General features: G+C 48.5%; 1 protein-coding gene across 1 annotated transcript in view; it reads right to left on the bottom strand.

Moving 5' to 3' along the window:
• LOC143148416 (uncharacterized) overlaps positions 1-13,570 on the bottom strand; it is a 43,808-nt gene extending 30,238 nt beyond the window's left edge. The window contains exon 1 of the mRNA XM_076314720.1: positions 13,476-13,570. The gene's annotated coding sequence lies outside the window, so the exon portion shown is untranslated. The remainder of the gene's footprint in view (positions 1-13,475) is intronic.
• Between the last annotated feature and the right edge of the window lie 2,320 nt (positions 13,571-15,890).

The following is a 15,890-nucleotide window of genomic DNA, read 5'->3' as shown; positions in this document are numbered from 1 at the left end:
ATCGTGGAAATTTGTCGCGAATTTAGTGGCACGATATCCTGTCACGCGGTTCTCCAGCGACCGCCAAGTATCGACGATAGATCGTAAAACGATGTTCTACCGGGTTTATGGACTAATTTGGTTTACGATTCGCGAGTCTCGCGCAGTAAATAATTGCGCTCCGCGGCGGGCCGTGGAACTCCTCGCCGCGGATAGAATATTTCAGTAGATACGGACGCCCACCGATCGGACGAGCGTTATTAAAACTTTGTATTCTCGATTTTACAGTTTCACCGATACGTTGGCTCAACCGGCGCCGTCGACCGTAACCCCGACAAAAATCGATGAATACGAAACCGGAAGCCGCCATTTCTGTCTCCGCGCGAACACCAAGAAATCCACTACGCGCTCTGCGCGGACGGTGGTACAATAGGCTCTCGATACGCCTCTCTCTCTCTCTGTCTCTCTTTCTCTCTCTTTTGCTTCCTCGCCTCCCCTCTCGTCCATCACCACTAGTTGCACCTCGTGCACGCTGCTCGATGTAAACGACCAAAGTTCCTTGGCACCGGTGCTGCACTTGCGTAAACTCGAAGATGCGTCCCGCGAACAACTGCTAACTCGGTTACACGCGACGAAGTACGCCGGTATTCTTTGGTAATGGGAGAACCCTACGGAGCGAATCACTGTATATTTCTTTTGTCCAGGTTTCGGCCATATGCTCGCCTCCTCGCGACGTACAGGCGAGAGCGCGAGATGCACCGAGCGAGTGTAAAATTTCAACGATACGCGACAATTCAACGGTCTGCGCTTACCGATCAATAATAATGCTAATAATAGAACGCCAATTGAGAGGAGAAAATCGCAAACTATGGTTATTTACGGTAGAGAACCTAGAAATTACACAGCAGTGTGATCATCGTCCACGCGCGTATCGGAAGAAACGTTAAGGATTAATTCGAACCGCGTTTCGATTCTCTCGAAATTCTAATCGTGTTTCAATTTACCGCGAAGCGCGTCAAAGCGGAACGAAAACGCTTGGCCGGTCTCACAGACGATCAGTGAACGATTTCGAGCGGAGGGACGCGCGAACTTTCCCATCCCGAGAACTGGCAAGTTCCAAGAGCGTCGAAACGTCCGGGTATCGCTCGACGTCCAATTTCTACCAGAGTGGTGTGTCCGAGGTGCGCGTCTAGATATTTCGGTGGACGCCGGAAATTCGAAAGGGAAGCGTCCAAACCCACGGTGGTCGTCGGTGTGCCCCGAATCGATGAGAAAGTTGCGTGTCCTTGCGCGTTAAACCAACGGACAATGATTTTTATCGGATTTTATTCCTCCGGATGAAATATCGCGACTCTTTTACCGCGTAAAGTACAATCTTCTTAGTCATCGCGGCGATTTGAATTAAAACGAGGAGAACGACGACGTCGCGATTGACGTTGATGCACGGAACACGGTATTTACACGAGATCCACTTCGGACGGAAGATAGTATTTTGACAGATGTTCGAGAATCGAAAAAAAAAAACAAACGAGAAGGCGCGTGTAATGCGGAGAAAGACAATCGAACGAAATACATTGAAATAAAAGGTATTCGTTGTACGAACTCGGGAGATTGATCTTGCCCGAATGCGTAAATGGATGATGTATGATACGGCGAAAAAAGGTCTACTCTTTTAACTCGACACATCATACATCAATCTCCCGAGTTCGTGTAACAAACGCGCCATTTGTTTTACTTTGTTTTATTCGATCGTATCCCTCTCGTATTCGCATGCATATTTTCGTTTTTCGTTGTTCGTAGCATCACTCGCAATAACATCTTTTTTCCGTAGACCAAAGGGGACCTTGAACAAAGGTTCGAAGGTTGAATAAAAAATAAACACTACGCCCCACGTCACTTCGAAACGTTATTATTCCCGTTTCGTTGACCGAGCGTTATCTCGAAACGAGACAATTAAAGAAGCATATCCAAATACTGCCATCGTCTCTGGAAACGCAACACTTTCATTTCGTTAATTATTAAGTACGTAAAAATAAAGGTTGCTTCTTAAGGCTTCGCGCGATACAAATATACGTAGCCGAAAGGTAACTGAAACTTAAAAAAAAGTGTTAAAATTGTAAACTCGAGTAGAGGTTCTATTTATTTGTCTTTGTTTACTTGCAGCGATGCACAGTTGGAACAAGGATTTTATCGTAATTGAATTGGCTTCTGTTTATACAGTTTTTCCCACCAATCAGCGTACATCGTACCAAAGACAAGGGGGAGGCAATATTTCGTGCCAAGCCTCGCGCCATTTCGTCTTCTTTTCGCGAGCTATTCGTCTCGCTCGCTCCGTGTCCTGTCTGTCACCACCAGTTGCATCCCAGTGTACTAAAACTCGAATCGGAGGAATAGGAATTCCTGGCGTAGTTCGTCTAACATGCAAACTTATTACGACACGAGCCACGTCGACCGAACGATAAGCTTGTGTTACGTGCAAGTTGCGAGCGTCGGGTCATCGGGGGAAACCGAAACCGGTGTATGTTTCATGGAGCAATAACCGTTCGCAATTGTACTTGCCAGATTTATTCCATTAAGCGTGCCTGGCTGCCTAAAACATTAACATCACTGTTCCGTTGAACTGTCCGATATCCCTGATCCGAGTAAAACGGAGTCAAGATCTCTCGAGATGTATACGAAGCAACGATCAACGAATCGATCCGTTCGTTTTTCAATCGGTACGTTGACGTGAAATTAATTGTAGCGGATGAAGCTTCCACGGTTAGAAACGATTATAAGACGACGAAAGGAATAATCGTTTAACAAAGCGGGTAAAGAAGAGAAGAGTTTGAATTTTTGTTCGAGATCGCTCACCGATAACGCGAGATCCGAAAAACGCAATACGATCGAATAAATTGCACGTTTTTCGGCTATCGACGCGACTCGCGTATTAAATTGAAGAATTTTCGCTTCGTCGATATCGAAAGCACCCAGTTCCCGAAAAGTGACGTTCACGTTAAACTGCAGGCCGAACTCGTTAATAAAGTAAAGCCAGCCGACAAATCGATATTTTAAACGCGAGGTTGCTGGGTATCGGCGCCAAGGATTTATTTCGTGGGAATCGGCGGTCGGGCGGGAACCAGTGTAAATAAAAATTTACCAATCGCGTTGACGAGCGGAGGGAAACGCGAGGGAAGTTGGGTAAGTTCTCGTCGTGACTGGAGCGTTCGAAAGCGTTTTGAAATCGGCTGAAATGAAAATCGAGCGAAGTAATTTGAAAACGTTCCTCCGTGTGCTCGAAGTAAACTCGGATAATTTATCCGAAGCGCGTTCAACAGTCGCGTTACTCGAAAATGGTGTAATTGGCCTGGAGCCGTTTCCACGGTTGTAACGCGGCTACGATCGCTCACTCGGATGTTGTTAACCCACTTTTTGGATTTCCCCGTGCATCGAATCGTCGCGTCGTTCATAATACAGCGGAACGATCGGCCGTGGTATAACAAGACCAATTCCGCGATAACGTTCGCGAGCGCATCAAAGTTACAACTGTTCGTAAATCGGATCGTTTTCGCGTCGGATAGCGCCGCTGGGTATCGATCAACGAGGAATCATCGATCTGTCGCGGTTCGCATCGGAGGGCTCGTTTAGAATTAGCGGGAATTCCCCCTCGTATTCCCTGGCTCTGCATTAATATCTGCTCGCGTTCTCTGTTTACCCTCCTGTAACATCACCGCGGCCGGTCAATAAAGAACGCGCGCACCGAAGAACGTATTTGCACACGTTTTACATTAAACGTTGCCGGTGGATTAATACGGAAATTCAAACACAATGCGTCCAGTCATGCGGGATGTCGAGAAAACAAAGATCAAATGACCGCCTGTACGGCTCGGTCGTCCCGCCCGATAATCGAACCGGAGCGGAACTCGCGTTTCCCGCGTTCGTCGGATGCGAAAACAGAGGGGAAAAAATCGGGAGGGCGGAGGGTTAACGCGATACTTCTTAGGGAGACGATCTTCCGTACAGAGCTAATTAAATATTGATTCTCGATTCTCGTGGATTCGAATATTTCGACGAAACGTTCCCCACCCTTTCTGGTTACGCGCGTTCCGTCTTAAGGATATCGATCTCGAGATGACAACCAACCGTGGACGAAACGAGAACAGCGGCGAATAGAAATCAATGGATCGCTCGCGTTCAATACACTTTTGGTTCTTTCACCCGGTGTCTCGCGTTCCACGAGATTTGTTATCCAACAATTTCCAGGGATAAAGATCTTTCCGTCTCCCCTGCGTTCCGCGCTGTGTTTTGACAAGAAGTCTACCCCGGTGCAGCGGTTACCACCGTAGCCTCCGAAGTGAGAGAACCCCGCTAACAAGTACGACACTTTTAACGTATTAATAACAGCATAACGCCCGGAGGAAATTGCGTGTGCACTCTCCATTCCCGACTCCGCGTTCTCGTCTCCCGGGAGAGAGGGAGAGAAAGAGAGAGAGAGAGAGAGAGGAGGGGCAGAGGGTACGGGTCTCTCGCGTATTCTTCGGCTTCTTCGTTTGCTTTTTCCCCGGTTTCCGCTCGGGGAAAACGTTAGCGCGCCGCGGTACCGGATAAAAGCAGGAGGCACGCGTCATGTGGCGGTAGAAATTCAATTTCCCGTTCGCGGCGGACGTCGATGCTTTTGGGAAAACAACTGTCAGGCTGGAGCGAACGAAACGAAAAGGTCCAGCGCTGTTTATCGGGCTTTCCACGACGGCTCTGATTCCACGAAACGTCCATCGGACACGACGAACCGACGGTCTGCCCTTCGGCACCACCGACCCGACCCTGAACAGCCACGCGCGAGGAAAATGGCCAGTTTCACCGGGAGGCCATCGCGAGGAGAGAAACATTGATTCCGCTCGGAATAGGATTCGCCCGAGAGAAGAAGTGGATATTGGTGTCCCGATCTCTTTAGGGAGAGAGAGTATTCCTTCCGGCGCGTAAAAGGATCTTTGGCCAAGGAGACGAGGAAAATGTACGATCCAAACGGGAAGGGTCGACTAATTAGATCTTTCGCGCAAGATTTACATTTCTTGTTTCTTCGTTCGAGGAATATTTTCATCTTCCGTTCGAAACAGGTTGCAGTGGACTTTCGTCCACGCTATTCATTGTTTTCAGCGAGGTCCTGCACCTGGCCAAGGTAAGCGACCACTGTCCGAGAAGACGATCGATAGTACACGCTCGAAGTCGACGCTCGAAAATAGAGCGAAGGTCAGATTTTTTCCAGCCGTAGAAGAACGAACGTTATTATAGTAAGTAGCAGATGTAAGTGCATTTATTGACAAAAATTCTTATTTATTCTCGCGAGGCAGCATCCTTTGACACGCACCTGCGCCTATCTTGAAAAAGGTCGCCGCAAACGGGGCAGAAATTACGATCGCTTGGAATTATGATCGCGCGACGAAGAAGCGCGAAACGAGCCCCGATGTAACGCGGAAACGGAGAAAGAGGGGTCGGGTGGTAAATCCTCCCCTATCGGCCATAAAAGATTCACGGCATATTGTCGCGCGCTTGGAAGAATATCCGATCGGTCCGAAGTACAAGGATTTTCGATCGTCGTGGTCGATGATCGATCGAGCCAGGTCCGTTGTAGACTTAGCAGACGAAACGACACGGATGAACGAGCGTCCCGCGCGATAGAGGGTTGATGGGAATTGTGGCACGCCGTTTATTCGGTGGCGAACGAGGCAAATCGAAGTGAGGGATAACGTCGATACGTTTACGCGCTTCCGTGTTTCCGCCGCAATATCCTGAAGCCCATTGGTTCCTGATAATCCGTGAGTGCGAAATCGCCGATTTGCACGTTCCGCGCTGATTGGGTGCGTGTGTATTTTAACGGTATTATACGCGCCGTTCGTGATCGAGCTGCACGGGACCGATAATAAGTTCCGCGTCACTTTCGCCGGATCGGACCCCTCGGTCCCCTCTCGACGAATGCGTTTTTCGAAACGTCGTCCATTTTTCGAGATATCTCGCCTCCGGTGGACGACCGTACAGCGATCCGTGTACCATTCGATGTTACCGCGATCGATGATTTCGATCGCGGTGTCCTGAGTTCGAAAGGGCTGTGACAGGACAAGCCGCCGACTTTGAAACAACAACCTTCCGCATTTCGTAGCGAATAGAAACCCAGACACTACTTGTACTTTCAACTGCGTTGGTCGTGGATAAGAATCGTCAATCGTTTATCCCTAGAATTTAAAAGAGACCCGAGAAGTTGGCACGGAGACTGTGGGAGTACACGGAGAAGTTCTGGAAAGGGAAGTACACCGAGGGAAGATTCTAAAAAACGAAGTAAAGCGAGAAAGAATCGAGGAAACAAGGGAGATGCACTTGGAGAAAAGGGAGAAAATGTTTCACGCGTGGCTCTACGCGTCCAACTTGTACTGTGTGCGTCTATTATCGAAATTCATCGCCATATCGAATTTTGTCGATAAAGTATCATCGAAACTCTCGTATTATCGTAAATAGGCCTCCGTTTCCAACGGACCACCCTGTATATCTGCATTATTCGTCCAGAATTACGGGGAACGCTTCAAACTTGAAAGATATCTGCACGCAGCAAGTTCTCGGGTAATCCATTCGAACGACTCGAAGACCCTCCCCGTTCTGGCCGCGGCGGTTATAACTGCCAAAACTATAGTTCGTAAGTTTTAACTCCGGTAAGTGGCCGGGTATAAATTACCACTTAGCCGACCGTGATTTACAACGCGAACTGGAAGCACGTCGCGTGGGTACGCGATGCAATAACGCGGGCTGGAGAACCTGTAAATGATTTTTAGCCCACGCTTTCGTGCGCGTCGTGTCGCGTTTCTCGACACGTACGATCCGTCGTACAACGTATGCAGATTTATGCGAGACTTTCGGTTGCTCCCACTCGGATCACGGTGTTGATACATCAACGAAGAGAATCATCCTGGTCGGAGCCGTGAAATTAAAGAAGACGGAGGAAAAGCGTATTCGACTTTTCCGCGTAAAATTCAACCGTCCGCGACATTCTTTCAAAACGATTCTCAAAATTACGCACAACGAATACATATCGGAAAATAGAAAAATCGAAAAACACCGTTGAAGATTTCCCGGGAATATTTCCCTTCGTCGTAGGTAGAAAATTAATAACAGCGGGTATCGAGGAAGTTGCATTCGTATCGTAATCCGTTAGCGTGGCGCGAGTTTCGATCGGCCCCCGCCCACCAGAATCGAAAATTCGATCTTTATTGTACCTTTTCTGTCCCGATCCGTCCGAATCTAGTAGCAATTACAATGGCTGTCATCGCCGCCGTTCCAATATTCCGTGATCAATGCGGCCGACCATCGCGGAACTACACCGAGAGAGATGGATCGAAGTTACGATCGAGTACGGTGAGTTAATTGCGGAATTAAGACGAGTCGAATCGCCGTTCGATCGCGTTGATGAAATTCGCAAGTTCCGCGAGATGAAGCGCTCTCTCCTCCGAATATCGATTAACGATAATTTCTGTCCGCTGGAAACTCGCGTCGAGGCACGTGATTACCTATTGTCGGCCGGAATGGCCGGAACTCAATTTTCTAATAGAGTGCTATAAACAAATTCCGCCGGTAAAACGAGCGAACGTTCGTGGAATTTCGAACCGCGCAGTCTTTTATCGAAACTGGACCGGACCGGACCGGACCGGACCGGACCGGACCGAATCGAGTCGATCGGTAAATACGTTTGCGGCGGAGTGATTGCAAAAACAACGAAAAAAGAAAGAAAAAAAAGAAGAGAGGAGAAGAGGGGATGGAAAAAAAAGAGAAGAGAAAACGCGCGAACAAAAGAAACAACGAAGGGTTGTTGCGCGTTGTGTGCGCTCTTTAGCGCGCTTCCGCTTTGTGTTTGCTTTGCTTCTCGAGCCTGTACTCGATCCTCTCGTCCTTTCTTTTTCGCCCGTGCCCCATTGTTGCGCGGGCCGCGTTAATGAATCACGAGGCTCGCGTGGCCGGTAATTAATTCTTAACACGATAGTTTCGCGATTCGGTGGCTCGCGCCCTCTGTTGCGTTTTCAAGGGCAATAAAGTTCCTGCACGACGATTCGAGATAACTCGGGTAAACCGCGATGCGCGCGGCTCTACATAAATTCGCGACTCTCGAGATTTTACGAGCACGGGGGCCACCCAAGGTCGATTGTAATCTCTCGTCGGTTTACCGTCTCCTCTAACGTGCTCCCCCGATACACGCAGACCAGAAACCGTTCCAGACACTTAACGGGTCCGATCGCAATCGGCTTTTACTACTCCCCCGCGTTACGAGACTCTCTCGGTCTTCTTTCTTTACGCTCGCGTCGAACGGTTCTCTTAAACGTCCCCTCTCGCCCGTAAGCGGCCAATTGAAAGATTTTATTTCGTACAGCGCGCATGCAGGATCGCTCGAAATTACTCGAGTCTCTCGCGCCTCGAACCGTTCGCGGAATCCGAGAAAGAACGCAGGAGCGTACTCGCGAAAACGGAAAAGAACGTTCGATTCGTATTTCCACGAACTCGCGAATTCTACGAAGAGGAGCAACGCTGCGTTCGAAATCGTGAAATTGAATTAAAAATTGCAACGACGATTTCGAAAAGCTGCTCCGGACGATGACCACTGAACTCGATGCAGTTCAACGTTCAAGGTGCGGTACGATTCGTCGAGGAACCGACATCGGGACGTTCGCGTATCCGCAGTGGAGTAAGGTCCAAGACTGGAATCGAAATTGCAGAATTAAATTCAAAACCGCAACGACCATTTCGAAAAGCCGCTTCAGACGATTACCACTGCTCGGGAAAGTTCGAGCTGCGATCGTCGAGGAACCAACATCGGGACGCCCGCGGTAGAGTAAATCCAAGACTCGAATTGAAATTGCAAAATTAATTCCGAAATCGCAACGATGTTTCTTACACGAAAGCTGCTTATCGTTATCAGCCGTTACTCGATGGAAGTTCAACGTCCAAGCTCCAACTACGATGCGGCGGTCGGTGAAACGACAGCGGTACGCGTGTCGCACTACGCGGTGCTTAACGACATCAGGAAGTTTCTTCGCCAAATAATGTTGACTCGGAAGGACTTACATCGACGTCGGGGAGCCGCCATCTTGTGGCCAGTAATCCGGGCTTTGCAAGTCAAATCGCGAGAATGGATTTTCTTCAATGTCAGGGACTACGGCGAATCGACGTAGCTGCCGGCGCTTGCAAATTCAAGAACGCCTCCCGGTTAAACTCCTTAAACGAGTGCCACCGCGAAATATGGCAGCCACAGATCGCTTAATATATTCCGCGAGCGCAGCCTCGTTCGGTCGAGATTCCCTCTCGGCTTCTGACATCGAAACGCGTCACACGTGCGTGTGAGAAACTTGCTCCTGGGAGGGTTTAAACGCGAGTAAACAGAGAAGGACGTTTCACTGGAAATGTATCGTTTCGTATTTTTGTTGCTCTCTGCGTTCTAACAGGGAGAAGATTACAAAAGTATGACTAGAAACGTGTCTCAACAAACTAAGAAACTATTCCCACCGTGATATGTTCCCGTTCAAAGTCGTGTATCTTTCGTAAATGTTGGTTTCGTCTATCGTTTAAAATAGCCAAGATATCAGAATATTTTTTTTATTCCTTACCACGGTACACCTTGTACATCCGCTTTCGCGGAGGGTCGAGCAACCGTTCCCTCGATTTTTTCGACAACGTTCTCGTTTCGCGTAATTAACGATTAAGAGCACGGGCTGTATTAATTATACGTCGCTAATGCCAGGTAGAATCTCCGCTGCTTGAGAACGAAGAAATCGTTAAGTATTCCGTGGTCGAAAATAATTAGTCCACGGTTGGGTTAGGTCTGACTTCGACAAGAAATCTCTTATCGGATCTACCTTTTCAGGGGGAGGAGCAAGAAAAATTCGGAAAAAGTTAAGCCGATCGCTAAATAAACAGGATTATTGGCAGGATCGCAATTTTCTCTGCTGCGCTGCCGCTAATTAAGAATTTCGTTCATTACCATCGCGGCGGACCGCTCTCGGCTCCGGCAAAACGATGAGTTTTCGTTCGGGAAATCGTGTTTTGCTTCGACGATGAAACACGCGGGGGATTTCATGGACATAATAGCGCGCGGACATCGCTCCCCGCCCCCCTCCTTCCACCGTTTCCGTGTATTTTTAATCGATAAGTGGAAAGAAACGAGCAAGAAGCAACTCCCGATTAACGGTTAATTTTGAGAACGTTGGCTGCGCGGTACGATGGAAAGGCATTTTGACCGTGATACGGTTTATTTAAAATTTTGGCAAGTATCGCGCGACCCGTGCAACGATCGCCGGACTCGTTGGCACGAGCGGCAGTGTTTCGTGGAAGAACATATTTTATTTTTCCGCGTAAATCAATTTCTCGGCTAGCGGGTCTCGATGTTCCAAAATTGTTTTCAAAATCCCCGCGTAGACGTATTTCTTGTATTATTTTCGATAGACCCGAATTTCTGGGATCCAAAGTGTGACTTCTCCGCTAATCGGTCGGTCCAATCGCGGTGCACCTTCGACTCGAGTAATTTACTAATCAAATTGTTATCGATCTATCAACGATTACGGAATAACCGAACAATTGACGTTACCGAAAATAGATTCGACCGTACGATTTTTACCCGTCGAATAAATCGGTTACGTGAAAAGAATCTCGTCGACGTTGTACGCGCGACGAAAAATAACGAAAGATACTCGATCGCACGCCATAGAACAATTTTAATAATTTTCTAAATTTTTCGCGGACGCTTATCCATCGTTACGACGTTGTACACTTACGTGCATCCGATCGAATCGTTGCTTCGACCAACGCACTACTATATATCGCGACTACGATTTTACAATTGCACGATTCACGCGATAAATAATTGCAACAGGGCCGCGTCGATGCGAGAACATTCCCCTGTAAGATCAACGAATCGCCGATTCATGGAATTACAGGTAGTAATCTGTTTACTGACCAAGAACAATGGGTTTGACGCGCGTCGAAATTCAGGATAGAGTGGATCGATCTTGCGTCGCCCCCGTGTGGATAATGTTCGTTAAATACCTCGAAGCTTATCCGGAGTTTCGAAGCAACGTTCTACAATCGCGTGAAACGTATTACATATCGAAAGCGTATCAATTATGAAAGTTAATTCGGGCTTTGAGGGTTCGATGCGTCGCAATTTATCGAACTCGCTCAATTTTCGTTTTCAAAGGAAGAGAAAATTGTAAATTTATATCGATACTTATCGTTGTGCGATCGGACAATGTATCGTAACTCCGTTTCCGTATCGAGAACACAGGGTACAACGCGCTACAGCGAGCGAAAGTTAAAATTACGTAAATTCTCTCTGTGAAAGCGATTTATTCAAGATTACGCGCAACGTGTGTAGGTACGTATTCCATACGGGTTACAGGAACTCGACGTACTCTGAAATTCATCGAACAGCGAGCCGATAGTTCGTCGGACGAGTCGGAGCTACAAAATTTACATTAATACTTAACGTTCTAACGATCGACCAGCACTTTCCACTCCCTTCTGCTCGACAAACAAATCCCCTCGTATCAATTCCCCGCGATTGTCGTCGTTCGACTCTATCCGTTTTCAGATATCTCTGCCGGTCCTCCTCCCAGCTACACTGTTTCTACTGTCTGTCGAATGCGTTTCGCGAGCAACACATGCAGCCCGGCGTGTACGCGAGATACACAATGGCGGAGGATAAAGGAAGACTAGCAGGTGCGGTGTCCTGGAAAGTGGAGAGCGTAGCTGGAAGAACGGTTTTCACTGTTCGCGAGACTGTCTGCTTGCGCGGAATCGTTGTGCGATGTCGCATACGTGATCGATAGCGACGAGTTGGCCGCGTTTCGTGCTTCCTCTCGATGTTAAGGTTTCTTAACCCGTTCAGGATCGTTAACGTACACGTACGTCATCGTAGAGATGCTTGTCGTGGCCGAGTGACGCACACGGCTGTTTTCACACTCGTTGGAACTTATTGAGAGAGACGTACGGTGACTGTCGTCTACGAAACGGATACTGTCGGTTTCTCTTCGATTGTCTCTTTTCTCTTGCTCACGAGACGAGTATTCTTTGATAACGTACCTTTCTGCGTAAATTAACACGGAAAAATGGTAAATAAATCTTCCGGCCTGTAAGAGGGGGTCCACGTCTCCTCCTGAACGGGTTAACGAGACACACGTGACTGAGTTTACGCTACGAGCGCCAAGGGACAATGCCCGGTCGTTCGTACAGATTTCTCGGAGAGAAAATACGCGTCAATTGGTATTTCCGGTTGTTCGAGAACTGCCGATCTCGATATCGCGATCCCGATCGACCCCTGTACGGATCGAAACGATAACTTTGTTCGTATTCGGGACGCGACGGCGCTCCGTACGCTCGGAAAAAAAATTGATAGCTCGACGAACGTGGACCGCGATCGCGAGCGGTTACTCGCGCAATTTTCCAGGGAGCTTGCCGAAATTTCGGCCGGGATCGAGCGAGTCGAAGTTTCGAGTTCGTTAACCGTGGCCGGTAACGATAATACGCGCGGCCGGCGAGTATAATGGATGGATAATCGTCGAAAGCGAGGCATTAACGTCGTTATCCTTTTTTCGTTTTTAATGTTCCCGGTAGCGGCGTCGCGAAAGTACGTCTCGCGAACGCGCCGGTTGATTATCACGGGCGGCGTTGTGTCATCCAGTCGATAAAACTGTAATTACAGCGCGCGGCGTTCATTCTGTGGACGAAGTTTAATGCGATTAGAACTTGCCCAGGATAAATGGAACGTGGCGCGATAATTGTCTCTGCGAAAATGTTTATGTTTGACCCGATAAGCCCGGTGAAACGTTAAGCACACGCTTTTATTGACAACACACCCGTTCGCGGAGTACCCGCTCTCGTTTGTTCTCCGCGGTGCCGACAGAAAGAGCCAATTTATCGATTCGACGCTTACTCCCTTGGCCGTGATTTTCGTTGTACGCGCGTAAACGGAGTCCGCTCGCGTCTCGAACGACGACGACGCACCGTCGCGAAACTCGACGAATCCGAAAACGCGGCGGGTTTAACTTCGCGATTAAACGTCGACCGTACCCGAGCTTTATCGGAGATCGTAAACGCGATTCGATACGGTGAATTTGGAGCAACGATACGGTATTCCGAGAAAACTCCGATCACAGTTTCGCGGACGGGTCGGCGTTTCCAAGCGCGTTAACCGGAAATTCCGCAACATCGTCGATTGTGCGGATCTCGTGGCGCGATATTTTCGAAACGTTCTCTCGGGAGTTGGTACTTTCGAGCGAACCGTAACCGAGAATAGAACGTTTCTATGAGAGCTTAGAAAACCTGAAAAAAACCAAGTCGACCCGAGAATCATCCAGGTTGAAAATACAGCTGACTTCGAATCCGTATACCTTTGTTTTTCGATGGAAACGATTAATCGCGCGTGCTCGGATTCGGAAGATAATCTCGCCGGGTCACTTAATAAGAATCACTTTCCTGAATATTGCATTACCTACCGGGACATTTTAATACCCGGTACTGTCTGGTGCCACACGCCACGGCGAAAACGCGCGAAACGAGATTAATGTAACGAACAGGCTCACAAAGACACGATTAATATTAGCGTCCGGGGACTTGACTCGCTTTATGAAATTGCCGCAGCGTGCGTGGACGCGCGTTCTCCTCGTTCTCGTCGTCGTCGTCGTCGTCGTCGTCGTCGTCGTCGGAGACACGCGGTCCAAAGGCACGATCCGTAACGTAGTTTGCTCGGCGCGCGCCATATTGGTATTCACGGTACGAGGACACTCGACGCTAAACTTTTCAGGGAAACGAACCAACTCCCGTATCGGAAGGAACGGGGCCGCTCGGTTGGTTCGGTGCAAGTGGCTCGGATACTTGCGGGCGCAATAAAGTTCACTCGACGTTGCCTGTCGCTCGCATTCCTTGAATGCGGGGTTAAAAATGGCGAGCCATTACCGCGAAACTCGCGCGTCCTATTTAGAGGCGAGCGTACGACACCGTTCGTTTATTATGTTGCGCGCCCAACCGCCCAACGGAATGCTCGAAATTATCCGAAACGCTGCGTCTAAACCACCAGACGAGTATATCTGCGGGAAGCGACGAGAACGATGTCGGTTAACCGCGAATGCGATCCCTTTGAATAAAGAAGGCGAAACGTAAGAAGCGGCGGGGGATTGGCCGGGATTTGAAAAGACGGGACGGGACCACCGGGAAGATAGAAGGAATTATTATAGGGGCGTCCTCGAGAGTACTCTTTTTTAGTAAGTAAACCAGCGAGGAACGGAAGATGGAGTTTATAATTAAATACTGCTCGGAGTAAGACCGAGTTACCGTGTACACGGTATCTCGAGTACACACGGAGTAGTCGTTTCATCGATTGCATTTCCCTCTCCGTGCGACGCGTAAAATAATTACAAAATTTATTCCGAAAACTACCTTGGCCCGCGACCGGTTCTTTTTGCTCGCTCGACGAAACGAGGGTTTAATTAACGCGTTAACGATAACGTTCAAGTTTCGGGAAGATTTTTTCGTCGTTTTTCCAATGACTCATCCGCGAAAGTTGGTCCGAATGTAGCGAAAGAAATTTCGTTTTTCATCGCGTCGTGGATCGTCCGACGCGTAGAACCCGAAGACGCGATATCGCTCGGAGAAGGCAGAATTTACGAGGCGCGAATCTGTCCGGGACACGCATAAACGCGAGAAGGATGACGGTGACGTTCAGGGGCATTAAGTTCCGCGTTGGTCCGGGCCGAAGGACGATCGCGGCGGCGAATAACAAATTGGATAACGGCGCGAGTTAAGGGTACCGGAAATTCTTTCACCAACGAGCGAACACCCTCCGCGGTGATTTGCATTTATGCCGCAGAGATTAGAAACAACGATGTAGAGGCGGTAATTTTCCATGTACAACGCAAACGCGTCTCTTGTTGCTCTTTCGTTTCGCTTTGTATTTCGTATCGTATATTTACACCTCGTGTATTTTCTACCAAAGTGTTCCACCGTTAATGATAACAAGTATGGTAAAAGAACGTGTACAAAATTTGCAATTCGATGACTCTAGAAATCTTAAAGAAATCTTAATCGTAATTTCTCACGTTGTTTCTCTACCGTGTAGATTAGAATTGTAGGTAAATTCGCAAAGTTCCGCGCGAACAATTGTTTTTAACGTTCCGCGTCGTCGAGTAACATTTTTTTATTTACTCGGCTGGCCCTCGCGGTTACGCGAAACGTGTAATTCTCGAGCGGACCAATTTCGAAACGAGTTATTTTTGGTCGGCGAGCATCGCTCGTCCAAATGCTCGATTTGCATTTACATCGATGTAGCCGCTCGTAAACATAGTAATACCGAGGGACAGGGTAGTACGCACGCGCGGCTCCGCGAACGTTTAGATTCGCTTTTGAGAGTTCCGCGCGCGTTGGGAAGCCGGCTTGCAAATGCGCGTATAATTTATACCCGGACCGCGTTCCTCCACATATCGCATGTATTTATACGCTCCCACGGGCGCATTTGCATAGGAGCTTAGATCTGCCGGCCTTTTGCATACCGGCGAGTTCTAAATGCGACGCGAGCCGCGAAATACAGGTGTACCTGCGCGTTCCGCTCGCGTTCGAGGGCGGTGTTAACGATTCCGCTTTACGCGCGACGATCTCTTCTAGGCGGACTCGCCTACGATATCCTCCATTCGGAACTTTCCTCGACGCCACGAGGCACGAGGAGCAATCTTTTCGAAATTGGACGAGAACGCAAGGAAGGTGTTATTTTCTCTTTAAAATAACCTCCAGTTTACGATCGATCGAAGTAGAATCGTACGGAAGAGAATATTTCTCTGATTACGAAGAGGGTAAAACGATGTATTTAGTTCACGATCGTTGATCGCGTCTCGTAAGGATTTTCCGTCCGTTAATGGTGA

This window comes from Ptiloglossa arizonensis, chromosome 6, assembly GCF_051014685.1.
Source record: "Ptiloglossa arizonensis isolate GNS036 chromosome 6, iyPtiAriz1_principal, whole genome shotgun sequence".
Taxonomy (NCBI): domain Eukaryota; kingdom Metazoa; phylum Arthropoda; class Insecta; order Hymenoptera; family Colletidae; genus Ptiloglossa; species Ptiloglossa arizonensis.
Note: the sequence above shows the minus strand (reverse complement) of the source record. Positions and strands in the feature narration are given on the sequence as shown.